Source organism: Suncus etruscus, chromosome X, assembly GCF_024139225.1.
Source record: "Suncus etruscus isolate mSunEtr1 chromosome X, mSunEtr1.pri.cur, whole genome shotgun sequence".
Taxonomy (NCBI): Eukaryota; Metazoa; Chordata; class Mammalia; order Eulipotyphla; family Soricidae; genus Suncus; species Suncus etruscus.
This window is the reverse complement of record NC_064868.1, coordinates 16525825-16553116: the sequence shown is the minus strand read 5'-3', so window position 1 is coordinate 16553116 and position 27292 is coordinate 16525825. Positions and strand designations below refer to the sequence as shown.

The window sequence follows — 27292 nt, the reverse complement described above, 5'->3', positions numbered from 1 at the left end:
GGCATTCAAATGATATTTCATCAATACCATACCTGGTGTCTAATAAAGAATAATTCTTCATTAGAGAGTTATTATTCGTTAGACTCCAGGAATAGAATTACAGTCCACTCTTAGATGCTTATAGGACACTGGCGAAGATTGAAATGTCAAGATAATGGGGCACTGGAGAGACTTGAGCCAGGAGCAGAGTGCTTCAAGAAAGAGATTGTTATCAGAGTGGAAGACTAGAGTTTGTAACCTGTGCACCAGACTATACCTAAAGAAAGGAGAAAATGATCTGGGAACAAAGGAGATGGGTTCAAAATAAGCAGGAAAATATAAAATCACTGATGACCATGCTGTATTGGTAACAAGAGGAGAATATTCTCACTGCAAGACATATAAGGCAATGACTGACAATAAATCAATAAACGATAATTAACAGTGCAAATATTGTCCACGAGAAAATAAAATTAATCAGTAGAGTTTCCAACCTACGAAAACTAAACTACCAAAATACTCCCACTTAAAAGAATTTTAATTAGTTAATAATTCAGAAATTGGAGTTAACTACAAGTAGCAAGGATGAATTTCAAAAAGGAACAGGTAAATCATCTACAATGCTTTCATCTTTTGTCTTGTTTTGGGGCCACACTTGGAGCTTCTCAGGGGTTACTCTTAGCAGAGTTCTGAAGACCATATGAGATACTATCTATAGAACCTGGGTCAGCCACATGCATGGCAGCACCCTACCCACTGTAATATCTCTCCAGCACCAAGGTGAAATATATTAAAAGTCATACAAATGTGTAAAGCAAAAGAAATGGGAAATAAGATTGGAGAACTCTAAACAATAATATATAATCACAGCAACTAGGATAGTTTAACAGGTGTTTTTTGCTAAACCCAGATATGCTCAGGGCTTACTTCTGGCTCTGCAGTCAGGAATTATTCCTGGTGATTTTGGGGGAACATACGAGATGATGAAATGGAATCCAGGTCATCCATATGCAAAGCAAATGCCTTCCTTACTGTACTACACTCTGGTCCAGGTTCTATGATATCTTGAGAGTAACAAGGCAATATTTCCCCTTTCCAGGTTTCTGGAAATGGCAATGGACACTTCTCTGTTTATATGAGTTTACATTTAATTCCCTACACATAAAATAAGTACTAATGTGTGAGCCAAGAGATTTTTCTACTTCGCTAGTCTTTCTCACAGAACTATAGATTATGCTTTAGAATTCTTACTTTTCAGGGGTTTGAGTAAAAGCACAGTATGTAGAGGGGCTTTTCTTGTATTCAACTGATCCAATGTTGATCCTCAGCATCTGATATGGTCCCTTGAGCTCTGCCAGGAGTAATTCCTGAGTGTAGAGCTGGCATAACACCTGACCGTTGCCAAATGTAACTCAAATTTTTTTTAAAAAGAAACCCATATAGTTTTGATTAGCACCTCCTGGATGATTTAAGATATGGAACATTTTTTCATGTGCCTTTTGGCCATCTGTATTTCTTCTTTGAGGAAGGTCGCCCCTGGTGGGCACGGGGGACCATGTGGGATGCCGGAATTTGAGCCACAGTCCTTCTGCAGGAAGGACAGATGCCTTGCTTCCATGCTTTCTCTTCCAGCCCCACTTTATTCCTTTAATCATGTCTTTTATTTAATGTTTTTTTAAAAAAGAAACTTTTTCTTTATATATGTGAGCATATATATTTTTAGTTTTTGTCGTGTGTCTGTTTTCTTCTCTCTCCACCCCCAAATCCACCAGCAATATAATGTAGCACCGCTTCTTCCTGCAAAGGCATATTAAAAAAAGGGAAATTTTACGTGTAAAAACAAGCTCTTATCTACTAGAGATAAGAACTCATACTTTTTTATAACACAGGGGCATCTCCCACCCTGAATGTATGTCATGTGGAACCAACTTAGACCCCAGGGAATTAGACACCGACCATCCAGCCTTGACTCCTGGATCCCAGACATAGAAATGACAGAGTTCTCCACAACAGCTCCAGGAACCAAATACACCAGGGCATCCACAATGCTGCTCTGACACCAATATGCACCAGTTCTAAATTGATAACCCGACAATGAGGAAATGGAAACAACTTGATCCAAGAGCAAATTGTCCTTCCTCACCAGCCAATGGTAAGACAAAATCAGAAGACATGTCACCCTTTGATCTGTGTAAAAGCCAAGATCATTATATACAGATGACTGGTTGTTACAACCAGAACTGGACAGTACGCATCCCAGGACCAACAACAACAGTATGCATCCCGGGACAACCACCACCACCACCAACAACAACAAAAAGCTCTAGCCTAGCTTTTGTCTACGATCTGTTCAAAAAACAAGATCTCCAATTCCAAAAGTCTGACTAAGACAATCGCAACTGAACGGGTCTTCCAGAAGCATAACGAAAGACTCTATCCCAGGCTCCATCTTAGGAGCAACATAATGACCAAGACCACCAACTACAGAAGATGGATTAAAACGACACTGAAGAAGCAGAACTGCTAGAACCACAAATAAAGACTTCACCATAAGCTCCATTCCTTGAGCTATACAAACACCAAGATCTCTGGATACAGAGGTCTAATTTTACCATCCATGACAAAGCAGAAGTCTTCCATACACCACAAAAGCACCGAGGGGAGAGTAAATGATCATGCAAGGAGCCTATAGTTAATCCCATGACAGTATACTTCAGGGGTGGAGAAACCAGAGAATTCCCTCTATAATATCCCCAATAGTTACTGTGCCTATGCAGGGGGAAAAAGAAAAATAAGCACAAAATAATCATTTTCCAGATATATTTATTGATTAATTGATTTTTATTGATGTCTTTATTTTTGTGTAGATATTGAAGTTGATGTCTCCAATATTCTTTTCTTTTCTTTTCTTTTATCTTTCTCTTTCTTTTTGTACTCTGGCATGGTTTGATTTCAGAACCGAGACTATTGTGTTGTGCTTGTCTTTATTGCTGTAGTGCTCACTGGATATTTAATTTGATATTTCTTTCTGTATTGATGTGGTGTTTCAATTACCTTTTACTTTTCTTTTTTTTTTAAATATGGAATGCTTCATGAATTTGCGTGTCATCCTTGCACAGGGGCCATGCTAATCTTCTCTGTATTGTTCCAATTTTAGTATACATGCTGCTGAAGCGAGCACTCAATTACCTTTTACATGTCCTCTCTCAAACTGAGGTTGAAAGCATCTAGAAGGACTCTGCCCATTTTCAGCTTTTTTAATTTTTTTAATTTTTTTATTTTTTACCCCCATTCTATTGCTTTTCTTTCCTTCAAACAAAAACATATAACTCGAATTATCAAGCTCCACCTCTCAAATAGAGGGGGAAACAAGGGAGGGCACCAGGACCAAACAGATATATGATCATTAATAGTAAGCTAGACAAAGAGGGAACCACCTACTCTAGCAGCCGGGGGGTGATAGTGCGGGATATGGGTTACAGGAAGGGAACGGGGATGGGGAGAGGACAAATTTGGTGATGGGTATTCCCCTGATTCAATGTTAATATGTACCTAAAATTACTGTGAAAGATATGTAAGCCAATATGATAAAAATAAAAATAAAAAAAGAAACCCATTGTAGTTTTGATTTGCATCTCCTGGATGATAAAAGATGTGGAACATTTTTTTTCATGTGCCTTTTGGCCATCTGTATTTCTTCTTTGAGGAAGTTTCTGTTCATCTCTTCTTCCTTTTTTTGGATGGGGTTAGATTATTTTCCTTGTTAAGCTCTACAGGACTTTATATTTATATTAGATATTAACCCCTTATCAGATGAGTATTGGGTGAATAGTTTTTTCTGTTCCATGGGCAGTCTTTGTGTCCTAGTCACAGTTTCCTTTGAGGTGCAGAAGCTTCTCAGTTTCATGTCACACCACAGAGATTGGTACACATCAAAAAGAACTAGAACAACCTGTGCTGGTGCAGACACGAGGAGATAGGGACTCTCACTCACCACTGGTGGGAATGTAGACTGATTCAGCCTTTTTGGAAAACAATATGGATAGTCCTAGAAATTGAGCTCTCCTATGGCCTGCAATATCACTCAGGAAATATATTCTAGGGGGACCAAAACACAATGAATAAAAGCCCTCTGTACTTCTATGTTAGTTGCAGCACTATTTACAATAACCAGAATTTGGAAACAAGCCAAGTACCTGAGAATAGATGAGTGGATAAGAAACTATGGAACATCTATACAATGGAATATTATACAACTGTTGGGAAAATACATGGATGAATCCATGTATAAGATTTTTATGCTGAGTGAATTGAGATATAGGGAAATGAATATACATAAAAAGATTGTACTCATTCATGAGATATAAAACACGATAGTATGGCATTAATATCCATAGACAATAGAAACAAGGGCCAGGACAACCAGTCCATGGTTGGAAGCTTGCCACAAATAGGAGGGTGTGAGAGAAGGAAATACTATGACAATGAAAGTCGAAATAATCAGTCTGAAATGAAGGAAAGTGATATGCATGATACCCCTTCAGTAACAATACTGCAAACCACAATGTCTAAAAGGATAAAACGGAGAAAGATATATACAGAGAAGAAAAATGTCTGTCACAGAGGTGGGCAGGAGGGGGATGGGCAGGAAGGAAATTGTGGGTATTGGTGATTAGAAATGTGCTCTGGTGAAGGGCATTGTATATTGTATAACTGAAACTCAGTAATGAGCAACTCTGTAACTGTGTATCTCATGGTGATTCAAATAATTTATATGAAAAAAATTCTTTTTTTTTTTTTTTTTTTTTTTTTTTTTTTTTTTTTTTTTTTGGTTTTTGGGCCACACCCGTTTGACGCTCAGGGGTTACTCCTGGCTATGTGCTCAGAAATCGCCCCTGGCTTGGGGGGACCATATGGGACGCCGGGGGATCGAACCGCGGTCCTTCCTTGGCTAGCGCTTGCAAGGCAGACACCTTACCTCCAGCGCCACCTACCCGGCCCCGAAAAAAAATTCTTAAAAAATACAACAAGAGGGGGCCGGAGAGATAGCATGGAGGTAAGGCGTTTGTTTGCCTTGCATGCAGAAGGTCAGTGATTCGAATCCCGGCATCCCATATGGTCCCCTAAGCCTGCCAGGAGCAATTTTTGAGCCTAGAGCCAGGAGTAACCCCTGAGCGCTGCCGGGTGTGACCCCAAAAAACAAACAAACAAAAAAATACAACAAGAAACCCTACTTTGTAGATGAGTAAAATGTGTGTCAAAGGGCAGGCAATACCACTCCAATGGTGTTTCTTTCTTTTTTGTTTTTGTTTTTGTTTTTGGGCCACACCCGGCGGTGCTCAGGGGTTACTCCTGGCTGTCTGCTCAGAAATAGCTCCTGGCAGGTATGGGGAACCATATGGGACACCTAGATTCGAACCAACCACCTTTGGTCCTGGATCGCTGCTTGCAAGGCAAACATCACTGTGCTATGTCTCCGGGCCCTCCAATGGTGTTTCTAGCAGGTGTAGGAAGTTCACTCCCCAAGTGTTTCTCAGCTGTATTCTGTTGCCCAAAAAAATAATGCATATGTGCCCTACCAATAAGTTCACAATGCCAACGTCTGGAATCCGTATAAAATACAAATAAATGACTGCCTCACGCCCTAAGCTTTACAAAAGCCAAACTTCTCACCCTTGACTTGCATTCACCACTCCTGAATCATGCCTCTCTGTGGGAGTTTGTCCAAGCTAGTCCCTCTGCCTGGAGTGGCCATCACAAACTGACTCCAAGAGTCAGTATCCTATCCTAAAGTAGCAGCCATTTGGGCATGTTTGCCTTGCAAATGATCAACAGGATTCAATCTCCAGCATCCCATATGGTCCCCCAAACTTAGGAAGAGTAATTTCTGAGCACAGAGCCAGGAAAAACCTGTGAGCACTATCAGGTGTGTCTTCCAAACAAAACAAAATAGCACTGTTTCAGTGCAAAGCTTGGTATCTGGCATTCCCCCCTCTCCAGCTCTCCTTTCCTTGGTCTCTTTCATTTCTACTTCTCTCCTCCCTCCACTAGAATATGCTGTCTGAGAAACTGACCTGGGCTTCTGCTGAAGAATCACCTGTCCTCGGTCCATTTTAGGCACTCAAGTAATTGTTGAAGGAATTAATGAATGTGGATGAAACTTGCAAAGATCCTCTGTTTAACTAAACAGTTAAAGAACTAAATTTCACAGCAAATAGAATTGGCTCTGCAAAGACCTTAGTAATAAACAAAGGTTCTAATGACCAAAAACTTCACAAGGTTTTAACCAGTACCAACCATTTATAACTGCCCCTCATCTCCCAAGTTCCATGTCTGAGACAAGTTTCTGCCTGGAGAGAGTTTTTATTACCTACTCATAAAGCCCTGAATCATGTGGTTTACAAGGTAAGTGCTAATGCAGTCATAATTATATTGGTGTGAACACATTGTCATAGAAATGTAGCAAACAGAGACACAGGCCTTTAAGAGAAACCAGCTGCTCCCAACACGGGATCAATCATCGCATAGAAACCAGTCTGCAGGCACACAGCTGAGGAACTGAGTGACTGAAGGTGACACACCCTATAAATCAGTGAGTAAGCTGACAGTTTGTACCAGTAACTCAGAGTCACCAACTTATTACCCTAAAAGAGAGACATTTTGGGTGAATGCATGATTTAGACTTTCTCCGAAGTGGTGCCCGCAGTGCATTTTTTTGTTTAATTAATCCAAGCACAAAATGGGGACTTCAGTGTGTGGAGGATTTTCTTTCTTTTTTTTTTTCTGTGTGAGTTTGTGTGTTTAGGAGCTCAAGAAACAAGAAAGAACATGACTTTATTATAAATTCAGCACTTATATAGATTTCCTTTATTTTGAATCTTGGAAATATCAGGTGATCCCTTGATATCTTAAGATGAAAGAAGACAAGTCTTTGACCTTTTTTATTTGTTTTGATTTTTTTCTTATATATATATATTTTATTTAAACACCTTGATTACATACATGATTGTGTTTGGGTTTCAGTCATGTAAAGAACACCACCCATCACCAGTACAACATTCCCATCACCAATGTCCCAAATCTTCCTCCTCCCCACCCAACCCCTGCCTATATTAAAACAACTATGAGGTACCACCTCACACCCCAGAGATTGGCACACATCACAAAGAATGAGAACAAGCAGTGTTGGCGGGGATGTGGAGAGAAAGGAACTCTTATTCACTGCTGGTGGGAATGCTGTCTAGTTCAACCTTTCTGGAAAGCGATATGGAGATTCCTCCAAAAACTGGAAATCAAGCTCCCATATGATCCAGCTATACCACTCCTAGGAATATACCCTAGTAACACAATAATACAATACAAAAATCCCTTCCTTACACCTATATTCATTGCAGCACTATTTACCATAGCAAGACTCTGGAAACAACCAAGATGCCCTTCAACAGATGAATGGCTAAAGAAACTGTGGTACATATACACAATGGAATATTATGCAGCTGTCAGGAGAGATGAAATTTTCCTACACATGGATGTACATGGAATCTATTATGCTGAGTGAAATAAGTCAGAGAGAGAAAAACACAGAATGGTCTCACTCATCTATGGGTTTTAAGAAAAATTAAAGACATTCTTGCAATAATAATTTTCAGAGAAAAGAGAGAAGGGCTGGAAGTTACAGCTCACCTCATGAAGCTCACCACAAACAGGGATGAGTTTAGTTAGAGAAATAACTACATTTGAACTATCCTAATAATGAGAATGTATGAGGGAAATAGAAAGCCTGTCTAGAGTACAGGCGGGGGTTGGGTGGGGAGGAGGGAGATTTTATTTGTTTTGTTTGGGGACAGCACGTAAGGATGCTCAAGGGTTACTCCTACTCGCTCAGCACTTAAGAATCACTTCTGCTGGGCTAAGGGGACCATATGGGATACTCGGGATAGAAACCAAATCAGAACGTAGAAGGCAAGATCCCTACCCAATGTACTACACCTGAATGCACTGGCCCATTTTACTTTTCTTGCAGTCAGACATAGTGAGTCGATGAAAAGTATTCCTGCACTCATGCACTCTTTCTTTCCACACTGGTACTCTCCATGAATTCAGTGAGGATTCCAGGGAAAACTTTGGGTAGTAGCCTGGGCACTACTAATATTTGGGAGCATCAATCTATGTGATGAGGCCTCCTGTGCAATGTAGGGCACTGAGAAGAATCCTGGATAGATGCCAGGAGCACCCACCTCCCAGCAGTTACAAATAAAGATGCCTCCAGACGATGCCTAATGTTCCCTTCAAGACATTATACACAGAGGAGAAGAAAGTCATGTCATCAAATACTCTCCATTTATTTTCCTTTTCTCATATATAGGGGCACATTTTATTTCTTAAACACTCTCAATGTACCAATCCAGAATAAACTTGTAGAATAAACTTCCCCGGGATCATTTGATGTAGTGTCTGAATCCTGGTAGGACTCAAAATCTTATGCTATAAAGGCCAGGGCTTCTATACACAGACTTCTAGGAATGTAATGTTGAGTTTTATGCCTTTATTGAGAAACGGATGCTAAGATTACACTTTAAAAGCAAAACAAAACAAAACCCCCAAAACAACAACTAAGACCTGTAAATGCCTCTTATATTCAGCAAATATTTGCAGTTGGTGGACAGATTCTATACTGGTTTCAGATCAGACATTTAAAGGCCATAATATTTGTACCAAGAAATCTTTAAAGGAAAAGAAGATAACTGCAATTTGGTTGGAAAAAGTGAAAATTGATTAAAAAACATATCATTGTCTCTGGCTTATGCTAAAATAACTAAACCTTGCTTAATGACAATATATTCAGATTAATGACAGAAATAGCAGAACTAGACCTAGTATGGACCTTATAAGAGTTTACAATTCTAAAAAGGCCATTAATCAGCAAAAAATCTATAAAGACAACCTAAAGAAAATGTATTCCAACTGCCTTGTCTTGACTATAATCCAAGAGTAAATCCTCCATGTCTAAATCTTGCTACTCATAAAACTTCTTATCTGCCTTTACTCAGTACAGGCCATCAAACCAAATCTCTAAACACTGTTTTCCCAGGGAGAAATGAGGCTGGAACTTAGCTCTCCAAGAGGCCTTAGGTGGGAAGGAAGAATAAGCACGAAATAAGAATAAGCCCTGTGTAAAGCTGACAGATTTAGCAAAAGCCTTTCTTCAGTGTTTTTCTAAGCTTCATTATTTGCGCAGGAATCATGTACCCTAGTGTAAAAAGTGAACTTTAAAAGCTGTTGACAATTGTTCATGGATGATTTTGCATTACACAAGAAGTTGACACATTACTATGGCACAGTCATGTTTGCCTCCAAAATTTTCTCGTATAATATTTTATGATTTTAGATTTAGTAGGAGATGCAGATTAGGCACGAGTCATATAATTTCTTACAAAGACTATATACTGGGAGGTATCTCATAACCTAACTTGAAGCTATACTATACATTCATAGTGATCAATACAGCATGGTACTGGAATAAAGAAAAAATCTCTGAACTGGGCAGACATTTTGAGGCTTCCCCCAGCTTGCTTCAACCTGGGAACTTTGATCTTCTCTGGCATTCATTTGCTGACGGCTTGCCTCAGCTGAGGTGAGTCTTTCCGGGCCAGAGTTGCAGATAAAGCTGACTCTGCTGGGCCCCTTAGGCTCGGCAGACATTTTGAGGCTTCCCCCAGCTTGCCTCAACCTGGGAACTTTGATCTTCTCTGGCATTAATCCCCTGAGGGCATGACTCTGCTGAGGTGTGTTTTTCCAAGCTGGAGTTGCAGATAAAGCTGACTCTGCTGGGCCCCTTAAGCGCACCTCTTAAGGGGTTGAAGAAGAGGAGAGCGGCCGCTCTACTTTGCGGCCAAGCACTCCTCCTAGCCAATGAATACCACCACAACACATAGAAGAACCCACAACACAAGCGTGACAATGGGGAAACTATGCAGACCAACATCAGGCATAGAGAATGAAGATGGAAAATCTGATGACCCAAAAATGGCCAAACACCTAGGTAGTCTTTCAGATATGGAGTTTAGAGAAGAAATATGGAGGATGCTCACAAAACTCAAAGAAAGTATAGATCAGAACACTAATAAGAATCAAGAGAATATGAAGATAGAAATTAGAAAACTCCAAACTGAAATATCAGGTCAAATAACAGGTCTGAAAAACTCAGTAGACGAATTGAAGAACAAAATGGATGAGCTTTCCCACAGGTTAACAGCAGCTGAGGATAGAATTAGTGCACTGGAAGACGTGATGCATAACAACTCCACACAGCAGAAGAGATTGGAAAAAAGCCTTAAATCAAATGATCAAACAATGGAAAAATTACTCAAAGAATATGAACAGATGAAAATAGAAGTCTTTAATAAGCTCAACAGAAACAACCTAAGAATCATTGGAGTCCTAGAGACCCAATAAGAAAGTCTCCAGGAAGAATCAACTGTCAAGTACATCATCACAGAGTACATCAACTACCAGAGCTAAAGAGAACATGTGACCAAATCCTGCATGCCAGAAGAGTACCAGCTAAAAGAGACCCCAGGAAAAACACCCCAAGACACACATCCTAATCACAATGATTAATCCCACAAATAGAGATAGATTACTGAAAGCAGCAAGGTCAAAAAGGGAAATTACATTCAAGCGGGCATCCTTGAAATTTACAGCAGACCTGTCACCAGAAATACTCAAGGACAGAAGGCAGTGGTGGGATATAATGACAAAACTCAATGAAATAAATGCTTTGTCAAGAATATTGCACCCAGCAAAACTCACTTGCAGGTTTGAAGAAAGAATACATGGCTTTACAGATAAACAATAACTCAGAAACTTTACAGACTCAAAACCAGCCTTAAAAGAAAAACTGAAAGATCTAATTTAAAGACAAGACAGACCAACAAACACACCAAACTTCTACACAAAGATGGCAATAAATCCCATGACAGTTATCTCTCTCAATGTCAATGGACTAAATGCATCTGTAAAGAGGCACAGAATGGCAAAATGGATCAAAATACTGAACCCAACTTTCTGCTGCTTACAAAATACACACCTGAATAGTCAGAATAAACATAGACTCAAAATCAAAGGCTGGAGGAAAATCATTCAAGCAAACAACACCCTTAAAACGCTGGGGTGGCCATACTAATATCAGATGACATAAACTTTATACTCAGAAAAGTTGTAAGGGACAAAGATGGATATTATGTACTAATCAAGGTATATGTACAGCAGGAAGAAATCATTCTCCTAAACATATACACAACCAATGAGGGACCAGCAAAATTATTTAATAAAATTGTTGACAAATCTGTAAAAAAGGATATCAATAACAACACAATAATTGTGGGAGACCTCAACATGGACCTGTCAACACTTGATAGGTCAACCAAATTGAAACCCAACCAAAATATACTAGAGCTGAAAAGAGAAATGGAAGAAAGAAGCCTAGTAGATATATATAGGACACTCCATCCTCAGAAACCTGGATACACATTCTTTTCCAACATACATGGGTCATTTTCCAGGATAGACTGCATGCTGGTACATAAAATATACCTCTATAAAATCAAGAAGATAGAAATTTTGCAGTCTACCTTGGCTGACCACAAGGCTCTGAAGTTAGATGTAAACTACAAAGGGACACAGAAGAAAAAATTTAACACCTGGAAATTAAACACCCTGCTACTGAAGAACCAGTGGATCTGAGATAAAATCAAAGAGGAAATTAAAACTTTCCTGGAAACAAACGACAATGAAAACAAACACTATCAGAACCTATGGGATACAGCAAAAGCAGTACTGAGAGAAAAATTTATAGCTTTGCAGCACACATCAGGAAGGAAGAAGGAGCATACATGAATAGCTTAATGACGCAGCTTATAGAATTAGAAAATGATCAACAAAAGGAACCAAAAATAGGAAGACAGAAGGAAATAACAAAACTGAGAGCAGAAATCAATGAAATGGAAACCCAAAAAACAATCCAAAAGATCAACGAAAGCAGAAGTTTGTTCTTTGAAAAAATAAACAAGATTGATAGACCATTAGCAAAACTCACAAAGAAAAAGTGAGAGAGAAACTTGATAATGCGTATTAGAAATGAAAAGGGGGAGATCACTACAGATACTACAGAGATTCAAAGGGTATTCAGAGAATACTTTGAGAAACTCTATACCACTAAAGATGAGAACCTGGAAGAAATGGATAAATTTCTGAACTCATATAACCTTCCACAGTTGAATAAAGAAGATATAGCATATCTAAACACCCCCATCACTATTGAGGAAATTAAAACCATAATAAAAAATTGGCCCAAAAACAAAAGCCCATGGCCCTGATGGATTCACGAATGAATTCTATTAAACCTTTCAAGAGGAACTACTACCAATCCTGGCCAGGCTCTTTTATGAAATTGAAAAAACAGGAACTCTTCCAAATAGCTTTTATGAAGCCAACATCACCTTAATACCAAAACCAGATGGAGATGCTGCCAAAAAAAATTACAGACCAATATCCCTGATAAACACAGATGCAAAGATCCTCAACAAAATCCTGGCAAACAGTATCCAATGCCTCACCAAGAAGATCATTCACTATGATCAAGTAGGTTTCATACTAGGAATGCAAGGATGGTTTAACATCCGTAAATCTATCAACATAATACACAACATCAACAACTAGAAAAATAAAAATCACATGGTCATATCAATAGATGCAGAAAAACCATTTGATAAGTTTTAACACTCATTCTTGTTGAAAAGTCTCAGCAAGATGGGAATAAAAGGAACCCTTCTGAATATAGTTAAGGCCATCTACCACAAGCCAATGGCAAATATCCTCAATGGTGAAAAACTAAAAGTCTTCCCTCTAAATGCTGGTACAAGACAAGGCTGTCCTCTCTCACCATTCCTATTCAACATAGTAGTCCTTGCTATCGCGATTAGGCAATAAAAAGATATCAAGGGAATCCAGATAGGAAAGGAAGAAGTCAAGCTCTCACTGTTTGCAGATGACATGATACTCTACTTAGAAAACCCTAAACACTCTACCAAAAAGCTTCTAGAATTAATAGATTCATATAGCAAAGTGGCAGGCTACAAAATTAACACACAAATATCAATGGTCTTTTTATACACCAATAATGATAGGGAAGAATTGGACACTAAGAGAACAATCCCATTCACATTAGTGTCACACAAACTCAAATATCTTGGAGTCAACCTGACTAAAGGTGTGAAGGATCTATACAAAGAAAACTATAAAACACTGCTCCAAGAAATAAGAGAGGACACAAGGAAATGGAAACACATACCCTGCTCATGGATTGGCAGGATCAACATCATTAAAAAGGCAATACTTCAAAAGCATTGTACAGATTTAACGTGATTCCTCTAAAGATACCCATGACATTCTTCAAAGAAGTGGATCAAACACTTATGAAGTTCATCTGGAGCAATAAATACCCTAGAATAGCTAGAGCACTCCTTGGGAAAAGGAATATGGAAGGCATTACTTTCCCCAATTTTAGGCTGTATTATAAAGCAATAGTTATCAAACAGCATGGTATTGGAATAAAGACAGACCCTCAGATCAGTGGAATAGGTTTGAGTACTCAGAGAGTGTTCCCCAGACTTATAACCACCTAGTTTTTGATAAAGGAGCAAGAAATCCTAAATGGAGCAAGGAAAGCCTATTCAACAAGTGGTGTTGGCATAACTGGTTAGCCACTTGCAAAAAAGCAAACATAGACCCCCAGTTAACATCATGTACCAAGGTAAAATCCAAATGGATTAAAGACCTTGATATCAGATCAGAAACTATAAGATATATAAAACAACATGTAGGTAAAACACTCTATGACATTGAGACTAAAGGCATCTTTAAGGAGGAAACAGCACTCTCCAAACAAGTGGAAGAATGATAAACAATGGGACTATATTAAGCTGAGAATCTTCTGCATCTCAAAGGAGATAGTGCCCAAAATACAAAAGCCACCCACTGAGTGGGAAAAATTATTCACCCAATCCTCATCAAATAAAGGACTAATATCCAATATATACAAGTTACTGACAGAACTATACAAGAAAAAAACATCTAACCCCATCAAAAAATGGGGAGAAAAATGAACAGACACTTTGTAAAAGAAGAAATGCATATGGCCAAAAGGCACATGAAAAGATGCTCAACATCACTAATCATCAGGGAGATGCAAATCAAAACTACTATGAGGTAGCTTCTCACGCCACTGAGATTGGAGATTGGCACACATCATAAATAAGGAAAACAAGCAGTGCTGGCGGGGATGTGGAGAGAAAGAAACTCCTTTTCACTGCTGGTGGGAATGCCGTCTAGTCCAACATTTATGGAAAGCGATATGGAGTTTCCTCCACAAACTGGAAATTGAGCGCCCATACGATCCAGCTATACCACTCCTAGGAATATACCCGAGGAACACAAAAATACAATACAAAAATCCCTTCCTCACACCTATATTCATTGCAGACTCTGGAAACAACTAAGATGCCCTTTAACATATAAGTTGCTAAAGAAACTGTGGTACATATACACAATGGAATACTATGCAGCCATCAGGAGAGACAAAGTCATGAAATTTTCCTATACATGGATGTACATGGAATCTATTATGCTGAGTGAAATAAGTCAGAGGGAGAAAGAATGATGCAGAATGGTTTCACTCTTCTATGGGTTTTAAGAAAAATGAAAGATATTTTAACAGTATCTCAGAGACAAGAGAGATGAGGGCTGGTAGTTTCAGGTCATGACATGAAGCTCACCACATAGAGTGATGAGTGAAGTTAGAGAAATAACTACACTGAAAACTATCATAACAATATGAATGAATGAGGGAAGTAGAAAAACTGTCTCGAGTACAGGTGTGGGTGGGGTGTGCAGGAGGGATATCTGGGAAATTGGTGGTGGGAGTGTTGCACTGGTGAAGGGGGGTGTTCTTTACATGACTGTAATCATACAACTACAATCATATTTGTAATCAAGGTGTTTAAAGCAAGATAATTTATAAAAGGAAATAAAATAGAATCTCTGGTCAGAAGAGAATGTACAAAGTCAAATTTCCATATATGGTTGACTCATTCTTTTTTTTTTATCAAGGGAGGTCATTTTGGGAGGATCTGGAAAGAATGGGCTATCTGAGAGGGCAAACATTCTCTAAGAAGAGCAGGGCACCTCAAATGTGGAGTAGAGGCAGGGTGTGTGGAAAGTCTGGGCTCTTGGTCTAACTCTTGATTAGGGGTTCTCTCAGTTCTACTAATTAAATACTATTTTTATTCATTTGTTTTGAGGCCACATTTTACTATGCCTAGGGGTAACTGCTCACTCTGTACTCAGGAATTACTCCTGGTAAGGCTCAAGGGAAGCATATTGAATAAGCTCAAGGGAGCTCAAGGAGTCAAACATGGGTTGGCTACATGCAAAGCAAGCACCCCAGTGACTGTACTATCTCTCCAGGTGCATTAATGGTCATTTAAAGAGCCTTCCATTCTCTTGACCCGCCCCCCATCACTACTTTAATAGTTGCCTGAGAATCAGACTGACACAACAGATTGTGTTTACTAGGAGTGAGTCTAAATTCCAAATTGCCTTTGCGTTATTGCTAAAAATAACTGGCCATGAAGAATAAGCATCTTGCAGGTGTAAGTCAAGGAAATCATGAATTTTCATACTACTGAAATAAAGTGTACTAAATTTTCCATCTCTCCATATTGAGTTTTCCATTTCTGTATCCATCTCTGTATCCAGCTCCTTGATCCTCTAGGTCCCCCTTTTCTTATTCTCACTATCCCTCTTTCTGTTCATTCCTTAACAGGTTTTTGCTTTTTCTTTGTTGCTTTGTGCCCTCCTTTACAGGGAAGAAAGAGTAAAGGGTTGTTGGGTTTTTTCCTGGAGTTTGGCACCAGGTGTTTTGAAGTGAGAGTAATGTGAAGCAAAACCCCTGAAATTCCATAATATTGCATACAGATGATAAATAAACTTTTAAGAAAAAGTCCAAAATCACCTTACAAAAGCTATTCTTCCAATTCTAGTCTTCCTTGCCATCAGGGCATGGAAACTCTCAAAAGCAGAGATGTGGTCTTTTATTATGGTCTTCCCAGGGGTCCAACAGCTGTGCCTGGCACTTGTGGGTACTTTCTACTCTGCCTCTTGTCAGGCCTCAGTTGAGAACCTCTCAGCATTCTCATGTGGATTCCTTACATTCTATTGATTCTTGTATTTACCTAGCTTGACAACAATTTACCACTTTGGTTCTTCACTCCACTTTGTTTCAATTATTGATTTATTTTCCTGGGATTTAAACTGCAAGTCAGAAAGGCAAAGCAAACACAACGCAGACTTTGGAATCGCTAGCCAGCTATGTGTAAAGGAGTGTCTTTTATCTCTCTGGCTTATCAGGGCCCCCATGTGTTTTTCTAAGGAGAGAGCAGAAAGGGCAGGGAAGAAAGGAATGAAATGGTAGGAGGTAAAGGAGAGAAGGAAAAATAAGAGGAAGGAAAGAAGTGAGTATTGTATGATGGATATAAGAATTCTCAAAAAAAAGAATTCTCAAAACTTTTTATTATTGTTTTGTTACTTATTTTTTGTTGATTTGGTTTTTGGGGCATATTAGTGGAACTCAGGACCTATTCCTGGTTCTGCGCTCAGAGATCACTCCTCGCGAGGTTCAGGGTATCACATAGGATGCCATGATTTGAACCCAGGCTGACCATGTGCAAGACAAGTGCGCTATCTGCTGTACTATTGTTTTGGTTCTGGAACTCTTTTTATGTATTTGGCTTGTAACATTCTTGAATTAGAAGATATCCATTACATCTTCCCGACTCTGACTGTAAATACTCTGGGTCCAAAGAGAAAACCATACTTTTTCCAAACCATACTTTGGAGTAAGAAATGTGTCATTGAATGTTTTGTCACCATGATAGCATGGTGAGAGATTTTATTTTCTTTTGTTGAAACTCATTGGAAATTTTATTTCTAAAGTATGTTGACATTAGAATTAACTTTGAAATGTCTATATTAGCAAGAAGCACAGATTGCGATCAATAGATCAATATCTAACATGGATTAACTTCAGGAACAGTTTTATTTATGCCTCTCTGATCTGCCAAGTTACCATTACTGTGATGTGACTATCTCTGTTTTTTTTAAGTTTTCCCATTTTAATGTACTTATGCAAAAAGAAACAATGCCACACGATACTATTGGTGCATATGGGAGTAAAAATAACAAGCTAAACAATCCCTATAACCTGGTTCTAAAATGAACTCAGAACCCTAGAGAAACTCATCAACTAGAATTTCCTATTTAATAAATAGATCACAAAAAAGGAATGGGGAAAACTACCTCTACATAAGGAAATAGACAATAATAATTAACATATTAAGGAAATACATCTAAAGAAATAGACAAATGAATATACATATCCCCTTTAAGTCTTCTGAAATAGTCTGAAGGGGAGGATAAAATCTGAAAAATGGCTCCTAGCAGTCACAGATCAGGAAATATCCTTGAGCACGGATTTCTCAAAAACCAAATCTGATTGCAAGCAATAGTCTACAGAGAAGGCAGTTGGGAGAAAAGGGGCCACCAAGAGAAAACCAGAAGTAACAGTGGTGGTAGCTTCTCGGGTAGGCAAGGCGGGCTTGCAATCTGTCATTTCACTTTGGGAACTGGTTGGTGTTGGGGGAATGTTCCAGTTCCTGAGGAGTTAAGAACTCAGGATAAAAAGAAAATACAGATTGGGGAGAGTGAAGGGATAGAAAAGGATTTGTAAAGTGGTAAAGGTGGAGGAAGGTTTATATATAACAGGGGGAAGGACAATATACAACATAGACATTGTGCATATTGCAGATAAACATTAGACAGACATTGAGGTGGCTAACATGTACACTCATTCACAAACACAGGCAAACACTAAGGATTGATCCATGGGCTGCAGTTGAAAATCTGATCCATGTGGAATGGGTCAGAACACTTAAAAAATTAAAGCCAGTAAGTCAGAATGCAAATTTTTTTCATTTTCTAGGCAAATCATCATTGGTGAGGGTAAACTTTACTGAAGAAAGTCTTCCTGGGTTAGAATGTGTTGAGAGCATTTATAAAACAATCAATATTCAAGTCTAGAAAACTAAGTAATATAGTAATGAGCATTGTAGTAGGAGTCTACACTATGAAGTATTATCTAATGGGTCTTGAGCATCCAGGTTAATTTTAGTGAGGAATAATTGACAAGTTGACAAAAAATATTTGATAGGGCTTGGGCTAACAGCTGACAATACTCAGGTGTTACTCCTGGTCCGACACTCAGGAATTACCCTGGGAGGTGGTTGGGGAACCATATTAAATGCCAGGAATAAAACCTGGGTCATCTTTGTGCAAGACACGTGCCATACTTGCAGTACTATCTCTCTGCACCCCTGAAACATCTCCTAACCCCATAATCAAAACTTAAAATTGTTCTAAAGATAATTGCATTTTATTTGGGAAAAATGAACTGTTGACTGGTATCTAGAGTATAATAGGGACAACAGTGCTTCAGGAAACATAGGTTTAGAGTGAAACATGAGGACACCAGAAAGTGTTTCATGACAGTATAGAGCCAGTATCAAGCCTCTGTGTTATTTCAAAAACATAATCATGACCAGAAGTCATCAGTACAAATTTCATTGATACATGGTTCTGATAAGAGATGATACAAATCATGACTAGATAACATTCTTCCAGAATCTCCAGAAGGGTGTGGGGTAGAGATACCAAATATACTGCCAAAAGTCTTAATGAACACAGTCAAGGGATGTTACCATGCAGTTAGCACTAATACCCACTAATACCCATTACTTTCCAAAGGAGAAACTGAGGCTGAAAAGGTCAAGAAAGTCTAGTCTAGACATCTTGGAAGTGTCTGATCTGGGATTTATAATCACTTGGCTGTAAGAGTCTTTTGGGTAATCAAGTTTTACATCTACCCAAACCACAGTAAGTGCTTTATTACCTTTAGGATGGTCCCCAGTGATACCTATTTCTTGGTATCCATGACTTGGTAATTACCTCTCTTTAACTTGCTTCTAACTAATAGAATACATTCAAGGAACGCCACTTCCATGATTGGTCAACAGAGTGTGATCCCCATATGCTAGGAGACTCTACTCTCTCCCTCATTGGCTTTGATGCAGCTAACAGGCATGTTGGAAAAACCCAGATGGCAAGAAACTGAGGGTGGCCTCTGGCCAGAAGCCAGAAAGGAAATAAAACGCTCAGTCTAAAAGCCCTCAGTGAATTGAGTCGTGCCAACAATCACATGAATGAAACATATTCTTTCCAGTCGAGCCTCTCTAAGACCTGCCTCAGTTGGCACCTTCTGCAGAGCCTTGTGAAGCCCTAAGCATAAGACCTAGCTAAGTAGTCACCGAATTCCTGACCAGCAAAACCTGTGAGATACCAAATGGACATGATTTTAAGCCTCTAGGTTCATGGTTAATTTGTTAAGCTGTAAATGGTCACCAATACAAGGGCCTCACGGAAAACTCAAACAAATTCATTGGCTTGTCACCAATTTGACAATATTAGAAAATAAAATTTCCCTTCTTTTGTCTGTTTGCTTTTCTATGTTTGTTTGTTTGTTTTTATGTCCACACCAGCAGTGCTCAGGACTCTGTTCCAGAATTACTCTTTTTTTTTGGGGGGGGGTCACACCTGGTAGTGCTCAGGGGTTACTCCTGGCTCCATGCTCACAAAATCACCCTTGGCAGGCACAGGGGACCATATGGGATGCCAGGATTCGAACTACCATCCTTCTGCATGAAAGGCAAATGCCTTACCTCCATGCTATCTCTCTGGCCCCTCCAGAATCACTCTTGGCAGACTTGGAGGACCATATAAGATAGGGGGGATTGAACCTGGGTAAGTTGCATGCAAGAAAAGCACCTTATATGCTGTACAATTGCTCTGACTTCACAAAGATGACTTTCAAAGTCACTGATATGTCAACTCTGCAATTCTATCACTCCTGGAAAATAGAATAAACAATATAATAAACACATTGACCTGGCCCAATGCCTTTAATTTTGGTGTCAAAAGCATAAAAAAGGGTATATCTGTTTAGCAGTAAAACCATAAACTAATACATGGATGCAATAAACTAATATAAATGATCAAAGGACAATTACATAAAGAGTGACCAGACGAATGAGTGGTTTCTAGGGTAGGCTGGGAAAGGGCACATAAGTGGTAGAGAGGTATACTGCATAGCTGTATGAATGTATGTATGTATGTTTGTATGTATGAATGTATGTATGAATGTATAAACTACAGAGCTAACAACACTGAAAACCGGACATACAAACAAGAATCACAAAATTTACAAATGTACTTGTCAAAGAGGCAGGCTAGGGAGTGGGAGGAAACTTGGAACTCTTAGTAGATAGAAGGTGACATTGGTGATGGGACTAGGGCTGAAACAATGTAGACCAAAACTCAGCATTAAATAACTATGTAAATAACAGTGCCTTAATATTAAAAAATTAATATGGGCTGGAGCAATAGTACAGTGGGAATGGCATTTGTCTTGTACTAGGCCAACCATGGTTTGATCCCCGACACTCCATAAAGTCTCCCTAGGCAGCCAGGAATGATTCTTGAACAGAGTCAGGAGTAAGCCTCAGTACAGCTAAGTGTGACTTAAAACAAGAAAGGAAATAAAAAATTAAATGTAAAAATGTTTAATTTAAAATTACTTGATGTAACTAGGAGTTAGAATCCCTACCCATGCTGATATTTAAAATTAGAGGCTGGCTGAGCCATACTATTGGGAATCATTCTGATGTTTTGGCTGGTTAGGCTTCTCTGTTTGGCTTAGCTTTCCCCATTAGTCCTTTGGGTTTGAAATTTCCATATTTTGCAGAGTCTTTATTTTGTAATAAGTGGATAGTCAAGACTCAAAATAAAAAAATCTGGCCCAATTACATTGAGTAATATGAGGAATTATGTTATTTCCTTTGATTCTAAAACTAGTCAAAGCTCATTTGGAATAAAAAAACTACAATTCCTGTCGGTTTGACTTTGTTTCTTCAGTTATAGATTGGCCTTTATGTTTAATATCAGTTTTTGCATAAATATTAGAAGTGACAATATTATTTGATTATTTCCAAACTAATAAAGAACTGTAGCTTTAAATATATTTAGCAAAATGCAGAAATGTATAACTCTCTGTTCTGAGGTCAGCTAATTAATTATACTAAATTATGTTCCATCAGCACTATTTCTTAATACAACATGGCTTTTAGGATTAAGTGGCCCTGAGTTTGAATATTTGCCAATTAACTATACTAACCATGTGGCTTTAACTTCAAACTTTATAATCTGTAAATGGGATAAACATAAAGTCCTTGAAATGCAAGTGCCATATTAATTAAAGAACATAATGTAAGAAAAATACATAGCTGTTACTATGTTCTGAAGATTTTCTTCTTGTCTTTGTTTTTCTGCAGTTTGAATATGATATGGTTAGATACAGACTATTTGATATTCTTTTTAGTATTCTATGAATTCCTGGATTTGTGGTATAGTTTTGTCATTAATTTTGTAAAATTTTCAACCATCATTTCCTTTTATTTTGCTCTTATTTCTCCTCCTTGTCCTCGTCCTCCTCCTCTTTCTCCTGTTTCTGCTTCTACTTCTACTATACTCCTCATTATCCTTCTCCTCCTTTTCCTTCTTCTGGTATTACCATGTGTGCTAGTAAATAAAAACTATTAGTTAGTAGTTCTCAGGGTTGAAATTTGGAAAGCTCTGATCTTCCACGGTTGAAATTTAAGCATGTGCCAGGTAGGGATCTTATGTGAAGGACCACTTTCAAACTCATTCAGACTTGGCTGACTTTAGTTCCTTTGGTTGTGGTACTGAGACCTCCTCTCCTTGCTGGCTGTCAGGGGAGACTTGTTTAGCTCTTAGAATATGAACTTCCATATTTGCATATTGTCCCTTTCATCATTAAAGCCAAAGAAGCCCAACTCTCTCTTTCTCTTTAACCACTAGCCAGAAAACATTCTCTGCTTTTAAGCTCTCATGGAACCAGATTCTGTCCACTTATACAGTCTCCCTATCCTAAATATGTGTAACATAAAAGAGACACAGGAGTGATATTTTTATGGAGAAAATCAGGAAGAAGAGCCAAACACAAGGAAGAAGGTTCACACTTCTCGTGAGATATCTTATAAATCCTTACACATAATAAGAAATCAGATTATTCCACACTCACACTCTCATTTTCAGATGTATTACCATTTGTCTTTCCAATAAGATATCCTTATAGGGTATAACAATGAAATGGCACAAACAATTTAGGGGTAGGGGCACACACACACATATATATGTAATTCTATACATATGACTTATAGAAAGTTGGACAATAAAGAAGCGGAGGGGAGGACAGCAGAGAGAAGCAAAGCAGAGGGGAGCAGATGGCTGGGTGATGAAGAGAGAAGAATAGTGAATGGTGGACAGTAAACACAGTAGAGAGGCAAAGCAGAGAAGAGGCAGCACAATTAGGGCTGCCTTCCTGCACACAGAGGTTCATATTGCTGTGGCTGCTACAGCCCTCAGAGACATACCTGCATTAGCTGTTCAATAGAGATGTGCCATAGAAGCCCAATGTTTGCTGACACTCTTGTTACACAGTGTCTACTAGAACCCAAAACTGGTCAGGACTCAAAACCATATTACAATAATGTTCAGAGGATTCAGGAATTTGGTTAGGATACTTTGGGATTTTGATCCTAAAAATTCTGCCTCCTACAAATGGCTATCCAGAGAACTCAGGAATGTTTCCCACATTGGAAACCTTTCTAACAATTGGGTCAATTCAGACTGCAAAAGAGAATAGGCAATAGATTCAATAGGTTCAAAGGCTGTCAAAAGGGGAATGTACTTATATTCACTCTGCAAACAGGATTAGATGATCTTAGTAGGGGGCACTCAGTGGTGTTCAGGGTTGGTCTTACTCCTGGCTCTGTGCCCAGGTATCACTTCTGGTATTTCTAAGGGACCAAATGTGGTGCTGGGGACGGTACTCAGGTTGGCAGTATGCAAGGCAAACACCAAAATCTCTATTGGCTCCAGACCTATGTCATAGGATTAGGCATGTCATAGAATGTGTACAAGATTGGAACGAGGAAAAAGAATGAAACCCATAGCTATTCTTAGACAGCTCCTTTGGTGTTCAGAAAGAAGTTGTTAACATGAAAGTTGTTAAAAATGCCATCTGCTCTAGAGTCACCTTATGTTCCCTATCTCTATGATGCTGTTATATAGGATACACATCAACATTCTTCATGGTGGTGTCTACTTCTGTATTGACCTTTAAATTTAATATCCTCTGACATGTACTGAGCCTATCTCCAATGTAGGCATTGAACCTTGCTCTCCCTTATTCTGTCCCTTTCTCTGGTGCTCCTTGCTCTGATGCCTCTTGCCAGTTCTTTTCATTATATGGATTTTTATAAAGCTAGAAAATGCTTGTTTTTAATATCATTTGATAATCTACTCCTTTTTAGTTTATTTTGAAGTTGGGGGTCATACCTGATGGTGTTTAGGGCTTACTCCTGGCTCATAGATCACCCCTGTTGGTGCTTGGGGGGGCATATGGGTTGCCAGGGAGCAAACCAGGGCTGGTCATATGCAAAGCCAGTGCCAACCCTTCTGAACTATCTCTCCTGCTTAACTAGGGTGCTTTGAGTTGGGCATTCATCTATGAACTGATGAGCCAGAAACCCTGCATGTTTTCCTTTAGATGATCTGATCTCAGTGAGTAAGTTGTCTTTTTTAACCTGAAAACATTGTTCAAATGTGAATTTGGTCTATTACTGGAGACTGGTGCTGAGCCTACTGAGATCACATCAATCCGAGGTTTTCTCTAGCATTGATGACATATTTCATCCTATAATTGAAAAAGAGATTTGATTTCTATTCCATGTGTCAAAGCCTACACCTGGGCCTTTCAATGGAGAGGTCTGGACAACAGGGAGATGATCTAGTTTTGTCAAATGGTACTTCATAGATACTTGTAAAAACACACTACAAAAATGGAGCCAGAGTAATATTTGAAAAAGGATACCCATGGGGGCCGGGTAGGTGGCGCTGGAGGTAAGGTGTCTGCCTTGCAAGCGCTAGCCAAGGAAGGACCGCGGTTCGATCCCCCGGCGTCCCATATGGTCCCCCCAAGCCAGGGGCGATTTCTGAGCACATAGCCAGGAGTAACCCCTGAGCGTCAAACGGGTGTGGCCCAAAAACCAAAAAAAAAAAAAAAAAAAAAGGATACCCATGTCTGGAGATTCTGGAGATTGGCAGAGGAATGTAAAGCATGGAGGACCCAGACATAAAACAGAGCAACTAGTGGCCTCACATCCTGGAACTGGCATTTATTGTATCCTACTTCATGCCAGGCCCTTGATATATGAGTTCACTGACTCCCCTCAACATCCCTGAGACTGGATATCATTATGCCTACTAACAAGTACAACATGAACTTGGAATTTCAGTATGTCTTACTTGAGACTATATGCTTGCTTGTATTCCACAAGCAATCCCCTCCTCCACCCCTGCTCTTAACAGATGCTTGTTGTTCTATGGGATGTTTGTAGAATGTGATGTTTCTACCAGAAGGGAAGGGTGTGCAAGTCACATAAGTCAATACAACACATTATTGATTGACAGCTACATAAAGAACATTTGCTCATGAAGTTGATGATGGAAAGGGGTACCCTTAGTTTTGTCATTTTTCACAGGCCATGACTGCAAATCACATCTATAGTTAGAGATACCTTAGAAAATCCAAGTGTCAATGGGAAACTCTGCTACTCAAACAAATCCAATGTTGGGGTGTTTCCTGTGTATTTGCAGATTTTTAAGACTTGATTTTGCTCCATTTAAAGTAAATTGCAGGAATTCATGCAACTATACCTTTAGCACAGAAGTAAATGGTCAAGAATTAATGTTAGAGGTTTGATCTGTTGGCCATGTCTGCAAAGATGTTAACTGATATTGTAGCCCTACAGATAACATACATGAGTGAGGATGGATGGATGTGTGCAATATAAATATATATATACATATATATATATATGAAGAAAAGTTTTAATGACCTTTATTCTTTTTTGTTTATGTTTTGGGGCCATTCCCAGCAGTGCTCAGGGATTACTCTTGGCTCTGTACTAAGGATCACTCCTGGCAGGCTTGGGGCCTAGATAAAGTGCCAGGGATAAACCAAGGTTGGCTGCATGCAAAGCAAGAACCCTAACCACTAAATAAATTTCCTCCCTTGAATTTCATAGTATCTTTTTTCTTGTCACAAAGTATTCTTCTTCTCATTTTTTCATTGCTTGTGAGGAACAGGCTGCAATCTGGATTTTGGCCTGGCTGAATGGATCATAGTTTATTTTATTTTTCATGACACTTGTGCATTTACTTTTAGAAAATTTATTAAAAGAGACTAGATGGTATCATCAACTGCTAATTAATAAAAATTATTAAGCACAACTTTATTGAGATAATTGATGAATAGCATGCAATTAGAAGAAATAACACAAACCCCCAAATTGCCTAATTTTCCCTTACCGTGAAATTGATAAAATTCAAGTATAATATTACAGACTGGATACTGATATTGTTTCTCTAGCTGTACTTGTTACTGGTGTGTCTGTATGTGTATGCATGCATGTGAACTACATGTATGTTTAGAATGTGTATACATTTGTTTATCTCCCACCTGGACCAAGAGAAGAAGTTCCATTTCCACAATAGAAATAGATCCATCTTTCTCTATCCTGCCTTTCCATGAGCCTGGGAACTATTTATCTGTTCATTCTTAGACTTTTGTATTTCAAGAATATTATGGAAACTAAAACCATACATCATACAACCTTTTGGAATGGATAGTTTTTGGACTCAAAGGATTTCTACTGGGAATTCTTCTAGGCTGTTGCCTACATTAATAACTCCTTTTTAGGGGCCAGAGCGGTGGCACAAGCAGTAGGGCATTTGCCTTTCATGCACTAACCTAGAATGGATCACAGTTCGATCCCCCCACGTCTCATGTAGTCCCCTAAGCCAGGAGTGATGTCTGAGTGTCACTGAGTGTGGCCCAAAAAGCAAAAGAAAAATTCCTTTTAAAAGGTTTTTAATTGGAACAATTATGATCTATAAAGTTCTTCAATGTTGGGTTTCAGATATAAGGATCTGTCCCACCACCAGTGTCAACCTCCCTCCACTAATGTTCCCAGAGTCCGTTCCATGCCACCACCTGCCCCCTAGCCTGCCAGCATAATAGGCCCATTCTTTATTACAGTTGTCCAAGTCCTGATCTCATGATTTCATTGTTTTTGATTCTGGCTTGAATATTTAGGTCTGTCCTTTCTTTTTTTTTTTTTTTTTTTTTTTTTTTTTTTGGTTTTTGGGCCACACCCGGTAACGCGCAGGGGTTACTCCTGGCTATGCACTCAGAAGTCGCTCCTGGCTTGGGGGACCATATGGGACGCCGGGGGATCGAACCGCGGTCCGTCTCCTAGGCTAGCGCAGGTAAGGCAGGCACCTTACCTCCAGCGCCACCGCCCGGCCCCAGGTCTGTCCTTTCTTAACACCACCAATGTACTTGAGACGTCTTGGCCCCTGTGCCCCATTCTTTCATATTTGTGTCTTTCCTCCTCCACTCAATTTCTTTCCTTCTCCTCAGTATACTCTAGAGCCTAGTGTTATTGACAACCCCCATTTAAACACATTGAATTTTTTCATGCAGTTATTCTAAATACCACATATAAGAGAGATCATTCAGAAGAAGGAAAAATAATTCAGTTTTGATTAGTATTTACTGACCTACAGTGGCACACTACAGCCTCTTCTATACTCTACTTGTTGAAGGCCATTGACTTCTGTCCATATTCAAGCTAACATGAAGAATGCTTAGATGTTTGTCTGTGTAGAGATTTCTGTGTGATCACTTTATTTCTCAGGTATGTGTGTGCATGCGTATATATACATATAAAAATATATGTGTGATTCCTAGATTTCACAGTAATTGCAAAATTACCATTAAAAATTTCCTTGGTGCTTATTTCAAAATGAGCCTTTTCAGGTGATCAGAACACTTTCAAGAACAAATGATACCTCAGACAAAAGCCCTAAAAACCCACAGCCATAACATGTGCTTTTTTTTTACAGAACCAGGATCACCAGACTTGAGCATGTAACTTTC

The 27292-nt window shown here is 39.0% G+C and overlaps 1 non-coding gene across 1 annotated transcript; it reads right to left on the bottom strand.

Moving 5' to 3' along the window:
* Window positions 1-3053: 3053 nt before the first annotated feature.
* Window positions 3054-3160, bottom strand: LOC126000204 (U6 spliceosomal RNA). Its single transcript, XR_007492563.1, has one exon. It is a non-coding gene; the product is annotated as a U6 spliceosomal RNA (small nuclear RNA).
* Between the last annotated feature and the right edge of the window lie 24132 nt (window positions 3161-27292).